General features: G+C 38.1%; 3 non-coding genes across 3 annotated transcripts; all 3 read right to left on the reverse strand.

Annotated features, from left to right (window-relative positions):
- Positions 1-227: 227 nt before the first annotated feature.
- TRNAT-UGU (transfer RNA threonine (anticodon UGU)) lies at positions 228-300 on the reverse strand. Its single transcript has one exon. It is a non-coding gene; the product is annotated as a tRNA-Thr (tRNA).
- A 7468-nt stretch (positions 301-7768) lies between these two features.
- On the reverse strand, positions 7769-7843 carry TRNAP-UGG (transfer RNA proline (anticodon UGG)). The gene has a single exon. It is a non-coding gene; the product is annotated as a tRNA-Pro (tRNA).
- Positions 7844-8160: 317 nt separating this feature from the next.
- On the reverse strand, positions 8161-8234 carry TRNAF-GAA (transfer RNA phenylalanine (anticodon GAA)). The gene has a single exon. It is a non-coding gene; the product is annotated as a tRNA-Phe (tRNA).
- Between the last annotated feature and the right edge of the window lie 12805 nt (positions 8235-21039).

The following is a 21039-nucleotide window of genomic DNA, read 5'->3' on the forward strand; positions in this document are numbered from 1 at the left end:
AATGAGATGAGTTAGATAAATATAAAGATCTTTCTATTCTATATATAGCAAAAGAAAAGGACTCTTTTCGTGAGATAGTTGGATATTCCTATAACATAATAACATAAGAAATCAATGTCTTTTGCGAAAAGAGGAAGACACTTTATTTTATTTATTTTTTCAATATTCTTTGATTGCAAAGATGCATTATCAATCATGTAAAACATCGAATAAAACAAATAGCGAAAAGCTGACTATCGGAATCGAACCGATGACCATCGCATTACAAATGCGATGCTCTAACCTCTGAGCTAAGCAGGCTCACATAACATAAATTCAACATGCATAGGAATTCAACAAACTCTTAGAATCTTTGCTATTAACTATTTGAATTCTTGGCTCTTCCATCCATATAAATAGAATATATTAAAGAATATAATATAGAATAAAAAATAACTGTTAAATATTATATTATAGTAAATATTATAGAACATAACGATTAATTTAGCGATATAGAATTTTTTTTATCACGATTAAAGATTCTAAAAAAAAATCGTTCGTTCAAGTATTCGAAATTTCAGGGTAAAATCAGTGAAAGAGAGACAGATATATAGGGTATGTATCCACCTATATTGAATTGCGGATACAGAAATGATAAAATCGTTTTTGATTGGATCGAATATGAGCCTCCCATAGAAGATGAAAGAAGATAGACAAGAGATCATATACAAAGCTTTTTCGAGACAGGAATCAGCATCTATCTAATGAATTAAATCTAATGAATTAAACGGTTCCGAGAAAGAAAAAAGGGAACGAGATCGCAATGAGATTTTCATCTCAAAAAGGGGGATATGGCGAAATTGGTAGACGCTACGGACTTAATTGGATTGAGCCTTGGTATGGAAACTTACTAAGTGATCACTTTCAAATTCAGAGAAACCCTGGAATTAAAAAATGGGCAATCCTGAGCCAAATCACGTTTTCCGAAAAAAAAAAAGGTTCAGAAAGCGAAAATCAAAAAAGGATAGGTGCAGAGACTCGATGGAAGCTGTTCTAACGAATGGAGTCGATTGTCTTACATTGGTAGAGGAATCCTTCTATCGAAACTTCAGAAAAGATGAAGGATAAACCTGTATACATAGAAGAATTGATGTGAATCAATTCCATATTGAAGAAAGAATCAAATATTCATTGATCAAAGCATTCACGCATAATCTGATAGATCTTTGAAGAACTGATTAATTGGACGAGAATAAAGATAGAGTCCCGTTCTACATGTCAATACCGGCAACAATGAAATTTATAGTAAGAGGAAAATCCGTCGATTTAAAAAATCATGAGGGTTCAAGTCCCTCTATCCCCAATTTGACTCCCTAATTCTTTATTGTATCCTTTTTCTACTTTTTGCGTTAGAGGTTCAAAAGTACTTATCTTTCTCATTCAAGACTCTTTATACAAATGGATCCGAGCGGAAATGTATCACATGTCACATGTGGCATATATGATACATGTACAAATGAATCAAGTAGAATCTTCGAACTTAAAGAAAAATGGGACTGTCATCCATCTAAGGAGAAAACGAAGGCGCCTAGATATTCTATGATGTTTGGTCTTGTCGCGAGCTGGAGTCGAACCAGCACCTCTGGGAGCAAAATACAGGCCCAGCGAACTACCTTTCACTGAATGAAGACCGAGGAAAGAACTTCAAATTTATTTATCGTATATAAAGAAAGCTTGCTTTTTGGAGTGATCCTTCCCTCTAATCATAAGAAAAGAAAGGTTTTGCTTCGTCTTTGCTTGAGTAAAGAAAGCTTTCTACGGAGCCGGATAAAACAGTCAAATGAGAAAGCTTTAGTTCACGTCAGGCAATGGTTTGGTTTTGTTGATCTAATGGATGTCGAGAAAGGGTTAGTGTTCCGTGTGTGTAATAGTTGGATCTAGTGAGCGTACTGTCTGACCTAGTCCACTCAAGGCAAACAAATTTTTTTGAAAAGCGCTAGAAATCGTGGTCCACAATACTACAAATCTGTTCTACACTAGATAGATTGCTCTGATTTTTTTTTACAATTCTCTTTTTTAAAGCAAATAGTTCACAGTGCTCATTCTATCGATACTGGGAAAAATCATAAATGAAATAAAAAATCATAAAGCAAAAAAAATGTTTACACTCAATTTTCATTACGAAGATGTATCACGTCAGGATCCGTTGCTCAAACCGAATCACGCCAACATTATGGAAGTTCCTGGATCGTGTAAAATAAGAGTACTACCAAAGGAAGCACCTTCTGATTTCATAATAAAAAATGGAAAATTGGCTATGGAGATTCCGTGCGGGCAGAAATTAATACAGACACAAAGGGCTTCGACAGGAAAGTCGTTTCGATCCAATCCATTCTTGGGGTCAAATAAAGAAAAAAAAGGATATGTCAGTGACCCAGCACGGCAAAGCACTCTCCGAGGTCATGGAATGTATCATTTTTTGGTAAAAATCTCCGCAGTAATGTCTCTGTTAGATTTTCCGGTCGAAATACTGGAAAAGTCCATTCAATTCTTGATGGAAATGGAGTTTTGCGAATTCTCCTCGGAACTGGAAGATCATTTCGAGATCTTCGAACATATTAGGGGGTTCCATGTAACTATTTTAACTTCGGCCAACACACAAGATGCGACTTTACCACCGTGGAGCGGCTTTTTTCAGAAAGATGAGGGGTAAAGTCAGTAAGATGTCGGAGAAACAAATGACTTCGATTAGACCAGACCGACCCAGAGAGGAACGCGCCCACGTGGGCACCACCAGATGTTGTAGATGAACCTACTAAAGACGAAATTAAGTATATCATAGCTGACCGCACCATGGGCTAGCCCCTACACACACTGCACAAGTGGAATATTACTTAGTCAAGTAGAAAGGAACAAGGTCTTACGACACGGTCACTATATCTTTTCTTTTTTTTTTATCTCTCCTCTATGGAAAGAAAGAGGGGATGATACGTGGCGTGGTATAACCTGATCGTTTAGTCAACGAGACGTACGTAAGTCGACATAGCTCCATGTATATGTTCTTTTGAGCTAGAACCAATCAAAAGAATGAAGTTAAATCTAGGGTAGGGCGACGAACATGGCGAAAGAGGACTGTCTATCCAAAGCCCTTCTCTTCTTCACTCAAAGGGGCAATGCACCAGCCAGCCAGTGTGGTGGCGAACACGCTGTGCTGTAAGCTAAGCAGTTCACCTTGTAGACGGAGGAGAGAAAGAAAGTGTGCCGTGCTTGATTCATAAGATTCTAAAGTAGACCCCGTATATTATTTCACTTAGCCTGCTACTCCCATGACTTTCCGGACCAACCAACCCGGAGCTGTCCTCGCAAGTCTCTCTGCATTTTGGAAGCAGTGCATGCAGAAAAATCGAGCAATGGATCTTAGAAGAATTCCACTTTTTCGGCACGACTCTTTCTATTTCCGCGCTGACATTTGAGTTGTCTCTCTTCTTTCTTTCAATCGACACACTCGACGCAGATAACTCCAAGGGCCCCCTAGCTGAATAGACGTAAGAAAGCTACCTGAAAAAAGGCAAGGTGCACCTTGGATTGAACTTGACGAATTGCGTTTTGCCAGATATCTTTTTTTGTAGAAAGATTCCCCTTTGGTAATTCAAAATAAAAAAATCTAAACGAAATACTAAATAAAGGCGCATACGCAGGAAGGGCCTTACTACTTCTTCATTCAGGGGGGGATACCAGCCTCATTACTTCCCACTGGGCGAGAGGTGCACCTAACCCACCTACCCACTCATCAATCACGGTGTTCAGCTGACTTGCACTGATGGACCCCTTTTGTAATGGAATTAGGCACCCATCTTTTGACTGTTGTTAACTAATCTCTTCAATGTTAGATTCTACTCTATGTTAGAACATTTCTGTGAATGCTATTCTGATCTAAGTGGTCTTATTCTGTGTCCCGTGCTAGGAAGCATTACTCCTCTTTTCATTCCAAATTCAAGAATACGACCGATACGATTCATTGGTCTGTGCGCCTCTCTTATTACTTTTTTGTATTCCCCTGTTCTTCGGATACAATTCGATCCTTCTACGGCCAAATCTCAATTTGTGGAAAGCCTTCGATGGCTTCCTTATGAAAACATCCATTTTTATTTGGGTATAGACGGTATCTCTTTATTCTTCGTGATATTGACCACATTTCTGATCCCTATTTGCATTTTAGTGGGTTGGTCTGGTATGAGAAGTTATGGGAAAGAGTATATTACAGCATCTCTAATTCGCGAATTTCTAATGATCGCCGTGTTCCGCATGCTGGATCCTCTACTATTCTATGTTCTTCCCGAAAGCGTGCTAATCCCTATGTTGTGCGGAGCTGAGCATCTTATATTCGCTGGGATAAAGCTTTTCCTCTGCAGGGGCCTTGTGCAGTAAACCCCCTACGGGCGGTCGTCCGTCGTCGTAAAGTAGTCCCCGCGAAGCTTTCGGGAAGAGGGGTAGTCTTGTGTGTAAGCATAGCATTTCTGGTCGAACCCGCCCAACCCAACTAAGAAGAACCGAACCTGACAAACACATCTTTTTCCTTTGGGGAGGGTACTCTGAGTAGTGGGTACCTCGTAGGACCTCGACCCGCCTACTCGGGTCTTGTATGGATATGCAGGAAGGGGTGCTCCTAGGTGTGTGTAGGGGTTGTGTTTGTTCGCGAGAATGGATTCCTCGTCAAGTCAGTTTGGGGGATGTGGACACACTTGCGCGAATTCGGGTAACGGCTACAAGGGAGAAAGAAAAAGGAAACTGTACCCGACCAGGGATGGACGTAAACTCGTAAGCTACCGAGGGTAGGGATAATCGTCCAGGTCTTTTTGTGAAAGAAAAAAGCCGCCCCGCCGCAGCAGGCGGGTTGCTTCCTCTGTCGTCGCCGGGGAGCTCTTGGCGAGGAGACCTTAGGAAAAGTTTCTGAAACAAACGGGGGAGGAGGATCGACCCGTTCAGTAGAATTCCGAAGAAAGACTGTTGGCAGCAGGTGGAGACATTTCTTTAGACCTTCTAAATTGCAAAATCAAAATGCAAAAAAATGCGGGCAGGGTGGAGCTCGGCAGAGGGTTCGAGAATAGGGTAGGGTCCTGTTCTTAAGATTCAGATAATAAAAAAGTTCCAAACCCTTTATGTATGCACCTCCGTACAAGTGCTGCGTACAAGTTCCGGTCAGGATGATTGGGAAGGATCAAACCAATTTAAATCACAGTAGTAGTAGCGTAAAGGCCGTAAGCCGGGGGGGCGGCCATAACATAAAGCTATTACTTTCACACCTCTCTCTCTTTTTAGATATCTATAGATAAAGAGAGAGATCCGCTGCGTGAGCAACCCGACTGTGCGTTACATGTGCTCTACAGGCTGCACTCCATCTTTTTTCCCCCTTTTTCTTTTTAATTGGAAGACGGGCGTTGCGTTTGGTTCGAAAGGCAAGGTTTTCAGTATGTCTCCAGAAAGGCCCCCACTAGTCCGGCTAGCTAGTGAGTGGTTCTTTCGGGCGGGAAGCAGGCCGGGCCCTACGGGCGGGCATCCCCCGCAACGCAAGCAGCATTGTTCGCCACCCCCCGAGAAGCAAAAGATTCTAGAGTCCAGGCTGAAAATACATGCATAGATAGTGGTCTAATGACAAGGCCGACGACGGAAGCTCGGGACGGAGCCGTATGATGCGGAAGTCTCACGTACGGTTCCCTGAGAAGGGAGTGGCTACCTACTGGAGCTTCGACCAATCACCACCGGTCATTTCCGCTTTGGGGCCACCCCTTACTCTACCATTATTATAGGGGTATGGGGTTCGAGACAAAGAAAGATCAAGGCAGCATATCAGCTTTTCCTTTATACTTTACTTGGATCTGTTTTTATGCTATTAGCTATTCTGTTGATTCTTTTCCAAACAGGAACCACCGATTTACAAATTTTATTAACCACAGAATTTAGTGAGCGGCGCCAAATCTTTCTATGGATTGCTTTTTTCGCCTCTTTCGCCGTCAAAGTGCCTATGGTACCAGTTCATATTTGGTTACCCGAAGCTCATGTACGGCAGGATCCGTCATCTTGGCGGGAATTCTTTTAAAATTGGGAACCTACGGCTTTTTAAGATTTTCAATATCCATGTTTCCTGAAGCGACACTTTGTTTCACTCCTTTCATTTATACTTTAAGCGCGATTGCTATAATATATACTTCCTTGACCACTTTAAGACAGATCGATCTTAAGAAGATCATTGCTTACTCCTCAGTAGCTTATATGAATCTGGTGACTATTGGTATGTTTAGTCTGAACATACAGGGAATTGGAGGTAGCATTCTACTGATGTTAAGTCATGGACTGGTTTCTTCAGCCCTTTTTCTTTGTGTTGGTGTTCTATATGACCGACATAAGACTCGACTTGTTAGATATTACGGAGGTTTAGTGAGCGCCATGCCGAATTTCTCTACCATTTTCTTCTTTTTCACTTTGGCCAATATGAGTTTACCTGGTACTAGCAGCTTTATCGGGGAATTTCTCATCTTAGTAGGAGCTTTCCAAAGAAATAGCTTAGTAGCCACATTAGCGGCGCTTGGGATGATTTTAGGCGCGGCGTATTCCCTTTGCTATATAATCGTGTGGTTTCTGGGAATTTAAAACCGGATTTCCTCCAAAAATTCTCCGATCTAAATGGTAGAGAAGTTTTCATCTTTTTACCTTTTCTTGTTGGAGTTGTTTGGATGGGTGTTTACCCCAAAGTGTTCCCGGACTGCATGCATACATCCGTAAGTAACTTAGTGCAACATGGAAAATTTCATTGAGAGGAATCAGCAAAGAAAAGAAAAGAACGGTGTCAAGACATCTATATGACCAAGATGGCCATCTCACGAAGTGGATTTGAACCAATATCAAGCTACTTTCCTTTAGTAGATCTGTCATCCCCCTCATTATAGTCCTCCTAGAATCAATAGCATTTCGTCGGAATACATCCTGTCTTTTCACCTTAGTAGTCCTATGCATAGTCAGTACTATAGCCCCAATCATGGCTACTAATAAAATCAGACTAGGAACCAAAAACCAGACGGAATAGTAGGTATAAAGTAAATTGCCCAATGTTTCCAAATTAGTCCAACTTCGTACCTTTCCGGCATAAACCATATATCTCAGAGAGGTCGTATTTCTTTGGGTTAGTAGTAAAGGAATGCTTTCATTATCTAAAATGAAGAACATTTCCCACCAAAAGATCAGTCCAATAATACCACTCACTGGTAAATAGCGCAATACTTCTTCGTGAATCTCCGCTATTTGAATATGGAACATCATAACAACGAATAGGAATGAAACGGCTATAGCTCCTATATGAACTACTGGGAAGATCATAGCGAAAAAGTCGAGACCTAACAAAAGAAGTAAACCTGATGTGTTGCGAAAGACTGGGATGGGAAACAAAACGGAATGTACCGGATTTTTAGCACGTACAACCATCAAACCAGAGACCAAAGCAAGGCTCGACAAAACAGAAAGTATCATAGTACGTCGTCTTTCCCTGTTCTAGTGCTTGCATACCCATAAGGATACACTTATAAACCCGAATTTTGCCGGATTGTAGGAAGGATAACTGATCATTTGATCAAAAAACTAAGGGAGCTGGGCATAAAGAAACTGGAAAAAGGTTTCTAAGCAAAGTTGCTGAGTAAAGGTCTCGTGTGCTTGCTACATATACGAGTCACGAGTAAGAGGAAGTGGTAACAGTCGATGGATGTTCATATTTGAGTATTTGCTGACAGAATGCCTCACATCAAGGTGACAGGATTCGAACCTATGGCCCTCTGTACCCAAAACAGATGCGCTGACCAGACTGCGCTACACCTCGTCTCACCACCCCGGAGCATATAGATCCACCCGATCGATGAACACTCAAACCGAACTCACCCTTCCTTTTGGGCACAGGGACGCGAGAACCTAAGAAACCTTTTTTATTTTCTTTCTTTTCTTTTTCTTTCTTTTTCTTTTTCTTTCTTTTTCTTTTTTGATATATTTTCTAGAATTTCATTTTAAATATATAAATATTTTGAAAACGCCTCCAGCAAGATAGGGCGACGCAAAAAAGCCGTATAGTGCATGAGCGCTCACATTTTTTGGCTTACTCTTGCACTTGAATTTGAAAATCCGGCCTTTGGACCCTTGGCCCGCTTAGAAGTGGATTCGAACCACTGACACAAGGATTTTCAGTCCTTTGCTCTAACCAGCTGAGCTACCTGAACCACTTTCCTAAAAGATGTTTTCTTCATCGAATAGCGCCATACCTTACCACTTGACTAGTAAAAAGCCCTTGTACTAAAAAGAATATTATATATAGGCCTTTTTCGCTTCTTCGTCAAGCTTTCGAGCAGCTCTTTCAACTGCCGCCTAATCCCCCTCAAGAACCGAGAGCCGCCCAGCCCCTGGACAGCCGGAGGGAGCTTGCTTATAGAAAGAAGGAAGATAGGCCGATCAAACAAAAAGAACGCGCAAAGGTATCTCCGCTCCTAGTCACTAAGTAATGCTATTCTGGGGACTCTATCCAGATCTATGGATCTCCCTAGCATCCAAGCGAGACTCCATCAAAATCTGCCACTCGTTGGGCGACGCCCTCTTTTCTACGAACACCCCACCACTGATTGATGAACTTTGCCAGTTTTCGCCTCCGACCCGAGAACACAGGGTCAAGCCAAGCCCATACCCGCCTGAATGGGATTCATATCTCCTTCGTCTGGTCGATAAGGGAGAAAGCCCGTGGAACTGGAATGTGACTCTTCTATTACATTATAGAGAAGTCCATTCTCGTCATGGTCGATCCACGTCCTACCGTAGTGCCCGGAGAACCAGGCTTGCTTAGCTTACAAAGCTAGCTTACTAACGCGAATCTTTTTTATTGATTGCACGAGCTAGCCAGCAAGCCAGCAAAGCCCCCGACGCTTAATCGCTTCATTTAGGCACCTACTGACACTAAAGCTGTTCCACTCGTGCTTCTCTAACGAGAATCACTTCGTTCCACTCTCCCAACAGGCCAGCAAGCCATTCCTAGCGGCTTAGCCCTTGTTAAAGGCTAAAGAGCGTACTGAACACTCACCTTTTCTCGCCAGCAAGCTAAGCTCCTAGTCCTCTTAGCCGGCTTACCTTTAACCTAACTCTCTAGTTTATGGCGGGAAAACACTACTTTTTTTTTATCAAAAAACAGAAGGCCATTGAAAAACTCTTTTCTTGTGTTCTTGAGTACACGTTAGGATATTACTTCAGGGGCTATCCAAGCCATTGAGGAGCCTGCTCAAGCTGCTGAGGATGATGAATGATCCTAGAGGCTCTTCTTCCGTATGAGATCTTATAACCAGGAAGCGTAGGTAGAACTTTTGTGGAAGGAAGACACTGGCGAGTAGACCTGTGAGAGCCCCCCATCAAAGGTCGATATCTTACCTTTAAAAGCGGGTATAAGAATTGGAAGTCGGGATATCCCAATCTTCCAGCTCTCAAGCAGTTCAGAAGATTCATCCCTCATTCAATCCCTGCTTTCATCTACCCCTATGTTTCTGCTTTCTTCGTCTATGCCTATGCCTCCAGGGATGGATCCAATTTCCTGTCCTTTTTTGGAATCGTTGATACATATGTTATGTTACGATGGCTTCAGTTGAGAGAGAGTGGTCGTAGATCATAGTTCTGTAGCGAAGCTAGGCTGTTGAGTTCCAGTAACCAAGCCAAACTGGAGTTCTGGAGAGAAGGCAGTGAACGGAGTTGGCGGTTCGAGGACGGATGGGACCCAGAGTGAACAAGTAGCTTGGCTCAACCTTTGCTTTCCTTTGACAAGGCAGCTAAGGCTCCAGCTTCGCTTTCTACTTCGCTGCCTTTCTCTAACGAGACAAGTAAAGTACCTTAATTCACTTACAGCAAGATAAGGTATTCAAGCGGGTGAAAGTATAGAGCTACTAACCAGAGTCAGAAAAGTTGGTTGGCATTCAAGCAAGAGAGAAAGAAGTCCCGATCAGGCTACAAGTGGGACTAGAAGCGAGGGCCGCTATTCCGGTCAGCTTGTTAGAAAGGGAACTAGCACCCTAAAGACAGCTACTCTCGCTTTCTAACAGTAAACTAAACTGCCTTCCGGTCGCCTCACCAACGCCTTCTCTCCCTATCGGTCGAACTTTTCCATCCTCTCCCGTTAGGAAAGGGGATCGATTACCTTTCTTAGCTAGGATAAAGTCACTGTCATCGCTCTCTCCTTGATTCGCTCGGAAATCGTACCTAGCCTCTCGTCCATAACCTAGCCCGAAGCTCTCAAGCGACTGATTTCACACAAGTAGTAGGACCTTCTTTTATAGTGGAGTTAGAATAGGCTCTAGATTAGTCGAATGAATGGTCAGTCTCGGTCTCCACCCTGGATAAAGGTCTATGAGGTGTGGGATGTCTTCCCTTCCTGAGTTAGTGCCAAAAGAATAGTAAGCAATGATCATGTTGCCAGCATGCTATGCGACTAGTCGATTATCTTACTAAGCTAAGAACTGGATCTCCATCCAAGAAAGTTAATAGATCTTTTTTATGGCTTTCAGTGCCCCTAGCACGAGATCATCGAACTGCACTTTAATTAAGAGGTTCACTTCACTGCTGGTATGCTTTAGGACTCTTCACTGAATGACGACTGACTAGCGGATTCGGGGAACGAAGATGGCCCTCTACCTACATCTATACTGGACTCCTGACTGTTAAGAAACTTTTGCTTTTTGCCGAGGGAGAAAGGCTTCACTCAAGGTGATAAGTGGAAATGCTAACCGAACACGTCCAAAAAGTCTTGTAACGAGGCTAAAGGGGCTTGATTCAAGTCCTCTGGGTCGTCCACTAAGTGAGGTCTCATTGGGAGAATTAGGAAGAGAGAAGGTCAGCCTCCCACTATGTGAAAGAAGAGCTTTTCTCTCATATTCACTTCTATAGAATAGATAGAATAGCCGCAGCTGAAGCCAGAGATCTTGCCCACAACGGGACATTTTCTTCAACAACTGAACTAGCATCACCGTTCTTAAGCCTAGACTTGTTTTGGGGTTCCTCCTATTTGCCTTTACCCAGCAGCAAGACGCTTAGTTTTGTCGGCAAGGGAATGCTTATTCCCCTCTACTGTGCGGGTGCTAAGACTAGGCGAAGAATGAAATGAAAGACTTGAGAAGGATGAGAATAGTCACACAAAAAAAACCCTTCAAAAAAAATAAATAAAAAATCATAACTCAAAATTTAATAAAAAAACAAAAATGTTTCCACCATCTTTTTCGTTCTTAAAAATAATAATTAAAAAAACTCAAAAAAGACACAATTTTGAGTGAAAAAGATCATTGTGTCTTTTTGTTTATCATTGTGTTTTGTATTTATTTTTGTCATTGATTGTGTCTTTTTTATTGACACTATGTTTTTTTCTTGATATTGTGGTCAACACCGTGTTATATTTTGTTCGGCATTGTGTTATATTTTGTAATTTATTGTGTCTTTTTTTAGTTATAATTGTGTATTTTGTTCATTTTCGTCATTGAGTCTTTTGTCTCTGCATTGTGTCTTTTCGGGTTTTGTTTTTGGAACAAGAATGATGAGGGAAACATTTTTGTTTTTTTTAATTTTTTAATTTTTTATTTATATTTTGAGTTATGATTTTTTTAATTATTTTTTTGGAATTTTTTTGAAAGGTTTTTTGTATAGTCACAAATACTTCTCACCCTTCTCATTTTTATCTCCCTTTGTATTTTAACTTTTCCCTAAAACTATAAATATCGTTAATTGAATTTTATCATGTTAATCTCGTATACTAAAATGTGTATAAAAATTAATTTAATAAAAATGATAGATCTAATTTAATTAAAGATATAAACATTTTGATTATATTGACAAAAATCCATGCATATTCCTAATCTATATAATTTTAGTAATTAATTATTAGATTTAAATTATTGATTGATATGCTTTGATTACACTGACATAAATATGTTTTTATTAAAAGTAAAAAATAATTTAAGCAGAATTAATATTCAATTGACCTTGTTCTTAGTTATTTTATTTATTAAAATAGATAGGTAGACTTGCGTTATGATTTATTACTCTTATGTGAATCACGATTTATAATTGTATTTTCTTTTGTCTTTATAATTTATAAAGTTATATTATTGTTTACCTATATCTTGTTAAAATAAATCGGCCCCACTAGTCCACTAATGGGCAAAGTAGTATTTTCAAACAACTTTACATTGTTTACTTTTGTTAGATCATTTATATTTTTTAGTCATTTAAAGCATTATAAATAATCTAATTTGTTCATAGATTAACTTTTTATACAGATGAGTTGAATTATGGTAAGATTAGACAAAAATAGAAGGATAAGAAGAATTTTTAGAAAAGAAAATCATTTAAAAAATTAATGAAAAATTAATTTAATAAAAATCATAACTCAAAATTTAATAAGAAAAATGTAGAAACACAAAAATGTTTTCCACCGTCTTCTTCATTCACCAAAAAAAACTCGAAAAAAAGGCAATGCTAAGAAAAAAAGATCATTGTGTCTTTCTATTTATCATTGAGTTTTTTGTTTATTTTCGTCATTAATTATGTATTTTTTCCTTAACATTGTGATATATTACTCAACATTGTGTTATATTTTGTTCGGTATTGCGTTACATTTTGTGACATATTGTGTCTTTTTTTGTTTATCATTGTGCTGTTTGTTCATTTTCGGCACTGCGTCTTTTTTCTTGGCATTGTGTCTTTTCGTTTTTTATTTCATTATTATTATTATTATTATTATTATTATTATTATTATTATTATTGGAACGGGAATGACGGGGAAACATTTTGGCGCTTTAATTTTTTTGTTTTTTATTTATATTTTGAGTTATGATTTTTTATTATTATTATTTTTTAATTTTTTAAAAGGATTTTTTGCGTGGCCACAAATACTTTTCACACTTCTCATTTTTGTCTCGCTTTACATTTTAACTTTTCCCTGAAATTATACTAAATAGTTTCGTCAATAGGAAGGTTTTTAGTTTTCAAGGTGAATAATTGTATATAGGAGGCAGGTAGTTAAATCTTGTATGTGATGGTTGTACTTGTTTAGCTAGCTTCTAAGAGCATTCTCAGTTCGATCCCTAAAAATATGTGTGGAAGATTTGTAAATTATATGGTATGGTTATGAGTGGTTGTGAGTAGAGGAGATAAAATATTATATGAGAAAGTTAAATTTAAGGTTTCATTGTTCATGCCGTATAATTTTTTAATATTTTCTAAAAGTTGTGAGTAGAGAAAAAAGAAAAAAATAATGATAAAGTATAAAAAATATTATTTAATTAAACAGAAAAGAAAAAAAATAGTAATTTTTAGTGTATTTATATGATATATATAGATATATGATAGGAAATAGGTAGAGAATGCTCTAACTAGTTTGTTGTAATGATAACTTGTTGGTTCTTAGAGCATTCACATCCTTTTCTCTATCTCTAATTTTAAAATTACGCTAAAAATCAATACATTTTTTTAACTTTCAGTTAAATAATATTTTTTTATACAGTTATTATTACCTTTTTCTTTTTCTAAACTCACAACCAATTTAAAGGTATTAAAAATATTATAGGGGTGAATAACAATTTTATAAATATATTGAAAAATCACTGTATTTCTTTCGGTTTCTTTCACAACACCCTAGTCCCTAAACAACTTCTTATATTATAAAAGCATCACTCACAATAATATAGGAGAGATGACGTGAATACTCTTACATAATATTAAAATATGGCTTTGAGTGGTGTTTAATACAATAAGGTTATGAGTAAGAAAGAAAGAGTTTTTAAAAAGGACCTATTTTGATAAATAGTTTTCAAATTATTCAATTTTGTAAATGCTTTTTCCATCCTCTCCATTTTAGTAAAAAAACTTAATTATAAATTAGGGTGTTGTACTTTAGGGTGCATAAAGCAACAACTTCAAATGTGCTTGTAAATGATTGCTCTTTTATTGTTTTAAGTGAACATTTATGACTTCTTACAATGGAACCAGAGATCACTTTATAATCATAATTAGTTAAAGAGTTTATGGTAGCAAAAGATATACACATTAAATGTTCAAGATTTAAACTGCTTATAAATACACTAAGTGCTCTGAGGTTATAAGCATCCAATGAGTTCATAGGACATATCTATTACTTCTTCAAGACCATAATCATGAAAAATACCATGTTTGCTACTGGTTTTCTTTTTCTACTTGTAATACAAATGTCTACGTATTCAACGGAGGCATTGGAATGGAAAGTTATGCGTCCGGAAGCCACGAATATCGCTCCATCCATCAGCATGGATACGTCACCAATGCGAGAGATGCGTTCAGGACTAGCACCAGGCGCGGGGCACAAAATGCCACGTATCATAAATTCAGGACCGGCACCGGGCGCGGGGCACGAAATGCCACGGATCATGAATTCAGGACCGGCGCCAGGCGCGGGGCACGAGCTGCCACGGATCATGAATTCAGGGCCTGCACCAGGCGTGGGGCATGAAAAGCCACGAATCATGAATTCAGGACCAGCACTAGGCGCGGGGTACCAAATGCCACGTATCATGAATTCAGGACCGGCACCAGGCGAGGGGCACGAGCTGCCACGTATCATGAATTCAGGACCCGCACCAGGCGAGGGGCACAAAATTCCACAGATCATGAATTCAGGACCAGCACCAGGCGCAGGGCACGAACTGCCACGCATCATGAATTCAGGACCGGCGCCAGGCGCGGGGCACAAGCTGCCACGCATCATGAATTCAGGACTGGTGCCGGGCGCGGGGCACGAGCTGCCACGCATCATGAAATCAGGACCGGCGCCGTGCGCAGGGCACGAGCTGCCGCGCATCATGAATTCAGGACCGGCACCAGGCGAGGGGCACGGAATGCCACGCATCATGAATTCAGGACCGGCACCAGGCGAGGGGCACGAAATGCCACAGATCATGAATTCAGGACCGGCACCAGGTGCGGGGCACGAAATGCCACGCATCATGAATTCAGGACCGGCACCAGGCGAGGGGCACAAAATGGCACGGATCTTGAATTCAAGACCGGCACCAGAAACGGGGCACGAAGTGCCACGCATCATGAATTCAAGACCGGCACAAGGTGCAGGGCACAAAATCCCACCTACACTTGGCCGACTTAAATACGACTTTGCGTCTAAATGGTCCCAAATCATGAGGTCAGGACCTGCCCCGGGCGAAGGTCACTAGATTTCACCACCTTATTCACTCATTGATATTGAGGATCGGACCCATGTGAAGGGCGAAAAGCACCCGCTCAACATGTCTCAAGATAAACCTATATTCTTGATATCATTTTGTTTAACTAGTGTTTTTAGTTGTTATATTGATGTTATGGTTGGTTGTATTAATTTGGTGCCCTATTAAAAAAAGAAAGTTGAAACCGTATGACGACTTTATTTTCTTTTCGAAGATGATATGACTATTTTTAGTTTTGTGCATGCCACTTATCAATTCAAACAAGATATCTACATACATGCTCGAACACGTACATATGCCTTCATAATTCTATAAACATCAAAAGTTTTATAGAGTGGAGTCTTAGGGTTGAGGTTATATAAAACTTTATTGATTTGTCAACGGTTCTGGCATGAGAAGACACCCGCCTAAACCTCATAACATACATGGTTCTTGTAAAAGAACTCAATTAATATTTATATTTTATATTGTATTATAAATTAGTATTTTAAGATTGTTTAAACCTAAAATTTAAAGTATGTAATGGGACGTTAAAACATGTTTCACTCTAAAGCATGCCCTACAACCATTACACATCAACGTTAAATAATAATTAAATGATCCGTGGCATTCTTGAATTAACGCCCTTGCATGCTCCATATTTTCTGGAAACCACAAATTGATCATTGCAACAATTAATTACTACACATATTTCTAGTAGATGGCATATATTAATTTTTATTTTCCGAAAAGCAGATGGCATATATTAATTACACAATCGTTTGAGAATTTATTTTTATTTTCGAACTGAATTTTTTTTACCATAATCGCTTTATTAGTTAAAAGAAATTGAATATATATACATTGTTTTTATTATCTTATCTTAAATCTATAATAGTATATATAAATAAAACCCTAAAAATCTTATGTGTCGCGATGTTGTCGCTTCCATCTTTTATGGTTAAAAATCCACCGCTAACATTTCGTACACATGTAGAAGAATACTCTTAAAAGAGCTTGAACCACTAGTCCTAGTCTTTGAAATGCACACTATATAAGCTATCAAGTTTTAGGTGATCAGAATCCCAATGAATTAAACTAAAGGTTATTATCTCAAAAAATAAATACTTGTAACTACTTTTCATTTTAAGTTAATGACGTAAATGGTCAAGGTGATCATCAAAACTAAGGTAGCGTCTGGTATGAAAGAATAATAGGGGGAATGAAATGATTTATTAGGTAGAAATAAAAAAAATAGTGTTTGGTTGCTTAAAGGAATTAAATCATCTATTACACGTGAAATTTCATTCCATTAAAACCATTTATTCTCACTCACTTATTTTTTTCATATCATTCTTCATTCACTTTACTTTCTCAACAACACCACCATCTAACAACCACCACCACCACTACCATCCCACCGCCACCACCACCACTTGACCGCCGTCGCCACCACCACCTCCGCCGCTAACACCACCACTACCACCTTACCGCCAGCGCCACCACCACTGTCGTTGCCTGACCACCACCACTGTCGCCATCACTACTAATGCTAACACCGTTTGACCACTGCCACATGACCGCCATCACCATTATTTTCGTCGGCGGAGCTACCACCACCGTCACCATTGTAGTTTTTTAAAGGTATTTTGAGATATGAGTGTTTTTATTATTTCTATTTTATTCCTACAATTTTTTTGGATACCAAACAATATAAAGTAATAATTCATTTCATTTTCATAGGCTACACAAACAAACATACTCTGACCTAACTTTGAAATACACAATCAAATTTCATAGGCTACACAAACAAACAAGACAAAGGATTAATAATAATCAATTTCATTCTCTTGTTAATTCCATTCCTTCTCTCACTCAATTCCCTCTTCATTCCATTACCTGCAACCAAACATACTCTGACCTAACTTTGAAAAATAACATATTTAGAATCTTTGTTTTTCGTTATTGTAATACCCCGGCTAAAGCGGAATACGCCCGGGTGTGACGTACAGGTCACTCATAAGATCGTAACGCTATTAAAGCGACAATAATTATATTTATTTCATTTCAATACATCACAAATACACAATCAAATAACAATGCGATAAACATTGAATTTCATTATGTTGTATTTCTAATACCCTAATGGTCCAACTAATCTAGTCTTCAATCCATAGACTTTAAACCGCGGCATGTTTAAAATAATATAATTTGTCAACAATAATGTTGGTGAGAATTCATAAAGTTTTGCATATATATAATACGAAAAGTGTAAAATTCATAAGTCAAGATGTATAGTCTCAATCATAAAGCAAAAGAAAAGTAAATACATGATATTCCTGTTCGCTTGACATAAGTCAAATCTACTAAGAAACCCCCATTCTCTGAGCTACTTGGAGTATAGAACAATGATAATGATACCGCCATTTAAAAATGGATGGCGCAGGTACGTCCCGCCGGACCCTACCATTATGATTATGTGTATGATACCGCCATTAACAAACGGACGGCACATGTACATCCCGTCGGACCCTCCCACTATGAGTATGAGTATCCACCAACAAAAACGGTAAACAACTAGCACATAATCACAAAGTTTACGAGCAATATGATACAAAACAAATACATACAAGACACGCATGTGAATTGTAGTTTGACACAAGAAAAGAAAGTTTGGACGTGCTGATGCTACACTGTCGCTATCTAGTCAAAAACAATATAAATCAATGTCCTAATCACCTTAAACTAGTCAGGGTAAGTAGGGTGTCGAACCACGAGGAGTATGTGGTTAGTGTAAAGTGTAAACGATTCCTAACATTATGAAGTAATTCAATTAAAGTGCTGATCACACTAGCAAACAATTTGGTTTTATAGTAAACAAACAAATAATCAAAGATTCAATCAGTCAACAAAGCAAATCACACCCGGGAATCCAAGTAAGCAAACTAACAGCAAACTCATGCACATAACAGATAAACTATCCTGTGTCAACTACAGACTGAATAACCGGTTAAACCTTAGGCATCCACGCTCTCTAACACACGACATTGGTTATTAAACGGTCCCTGCCAGTGTGACTCAACTAAGAGCAAACGTATGCTTTCTCCAATTAACAGGTCAAAACAATCCTATAAGCAATTATCATAGCAACTGGCACACTAATCGTTCTGATCGAAATAAACCTAAACTGACGTTGTGCACAATAATACTAGATATCAATACTCATAGATTAACATCAAAATAATTATAATCAATCGTTCTAGTACATGAGAAAATAACTGAAAGATTACAAACTATACATCCCGGGTATGACTCGAAGGATCTAGCCGCGTCTCGGCATCTCTCGGGCTTCGGTTATGATGGATAGGATCATGCACGGGACCTTGAGATGATTGGAAGTGATGGTTCTCCTCTCTTCTACTCTAAAAATCGCTTGGATCATGAATTCTGGCCTCTAGGGTCGTCAAAACGAATATAACATAAAAACTTTAACTTTCCCGTCTGTGCGGACCATCGCGTAGCGCGATGGTCATATGACCATCCCATCGCGCTATACGATGGTAGGTAACCTCATTTTTGGATTCCTCTCGTTGAGCTCTCGCTGAGAAACCCAAAATTCATATATTATGGGTTCCGTAACTCATTTTCTAGCTCAGGATATGCTTGTTTTACTTCCTGGTCGCTTTTTGTGAACCCATCTTATTCAATTTTAGCATCGGCTTTAGGTTTCTTATCCAAACTCTTCCCGAATCCTTCTAACACTTCCCAAGACTTCAACTTATGCTCTGGTCGTCCCGAGATATCATTCCATGCTCGTACAAGTTTCCAATTTAATATCTTTAACGATCAATGACCTGAAATACAAAAGCACGTATGAAGTACCAAGATTCTAACAATATACTAAATAAAACTACATAATTAACACACTAATATATATACAAAGTATCCGAACATCACGTGCTACACTCCAAAACATGTAAAAGTAAAAAGGGGTTATGAAAACTCACCTTATAAATTGATGTGATAAAGAAATCCGATATCGTCGAAAAGATTGAGAATGACAAAAGAACCGAAAGTGTCACAAAAGTCCAAAAGAGCAATTCACACTAACTACGATAAATAAATACGAGACTCAATCAATAATCTAACGGGGTTAAATATTGTATAAGCTTATATTGAAAGTTTAGGAATTATTTTACTAGTTTTATAGATTTTGATTATTATAGTAATTTTTATGTTTTAACGGCAACTAGGGTATTATTGGGTTATAATCATTTTAACGGCAAAGACACAAAGTTTAAACGTTCTAAAGTCTTGAACTAAGGATTATAAGTTGGAATTATAATTATTGTTTAAACGAAATGATTTTTAAAGAGTTAAAGCTGACTTTTAATATTAACAAATGATTTTTTTAATTACGGTTTACGAAAGCGGAAATTTTGGTTTTTAAGTGTAAAAATGTGAGTTATATTTTATGGTTAATTTAGATAAGTTTTATTTAATTTAAAAATGATTTTTTGTGATTTATTATGATTTTAAATGATTAATTAATTAATAAAAGATAATTAAATTAATACTTGTAAATAAAAAAAATAAGTGTCCGACCCGGGTCCCTACGTTACCAACTCAAGATATTATCCAGTTGCTCTAGGTATATTCGTTAGGAGTATGATTTTATTTCTTTATATATAATAACAAATACAAGCCATGTTATTTATTAATAATAGATAAAATACAGTTTAAAAAGAAGAACAAAACGCTTGACCCAGGTTCAAAACCAGGTTCGAAACCCGGGTCTGGTGTTTACAGCGTAATAAAGTTAACCAGTGGACTATCATAGCAATTCAGTTTATATATGAAAAAAGATAATTATAAATAAATAATATGCTCATCTTCTTCATCTTACAAACCCTAAGTTCAATTCTCTTGATCCGTTCTATGTTTGATTATATTAAGTTAGGGGTTTCGATAATCACTAAAAAACTAAGCAAAACCATATAATACTTACTTGGTATCGTTGCGTTTTGGCGGGGAACCATGACTCACCGGAAAGTTAACTTTAAAGATCAAAACGGAAATATTGAGTGTTTGTTAGTGGGATTAGAGGTTGTGAGCGAGTTTAGATGAACGTTTAGGGTCTATTTATACTTATAATTGGAGCGTTGGCTCGTTAATTGTCATTCTTGGGTTTGGCTGATTTTCCGGCGACTTTCACAGGATTACATGGCGGTTATATGACGTTAAAATGCAATTAATCTGTTGATTAACGTTTATTATCAATGACCTAAGCCGTTACAACAATCAAATGGGTCAAACGCATGGGTTAAGGGTCGCCGGAGTCATCACGGCCGCCGCCGGCATTCTTTCGCCGGAAAAACGTGATTGAAGGAGGAAGATGGGCTGGGTTTTCAGTTTAATAATATAATTTAATTAAATTTACATTTTAGCCCCTAAAGGTTCATAGTGCATTTAAAACTAAATTTTAATTATAATTACATCAATAACCTTAAACTTTGAGATATGTTAAAAGTTAGTAAAAGTTATAAGTTTGGATGTTTATTATAACGTACCCAGATAACGCAACTCGTTAAACCTTTAAACAAAACTTTAAGTTTCAGAGTTTCGTTATTTGAACAAAATGAACAAGAAGAATGAACGAACGATAAACAAGAATGCTTCGAACTGCAATTCGGATTGGTTTAACGAATAAAATTTTATAATCACAAATAACGAATGTCAAATACATGAAACGGACTTAATATATATATATATATATATATATATATATATATATATATATAAAACAAAACCAAAAGAA

This window comes from Bidens hawaiensis, unplaced genomic scaffold (genome assembly GCF_021521415.1).
Source record: "Bidens hawaiensis isolate Kalapana, Puna unplaced genomic scaffold, B.hawaiensis_p1.1 tig00024436_1, whole genome shotgun sequence".
In the NCBI taxonomy this organism is placed as follows: domain Eukaryota; kingdom Viridiplantae; phylum Streptophyta; class Magnoliopsida; order Asterales; family Asteraceae; genus Bidens; species Bidens hawaiensis.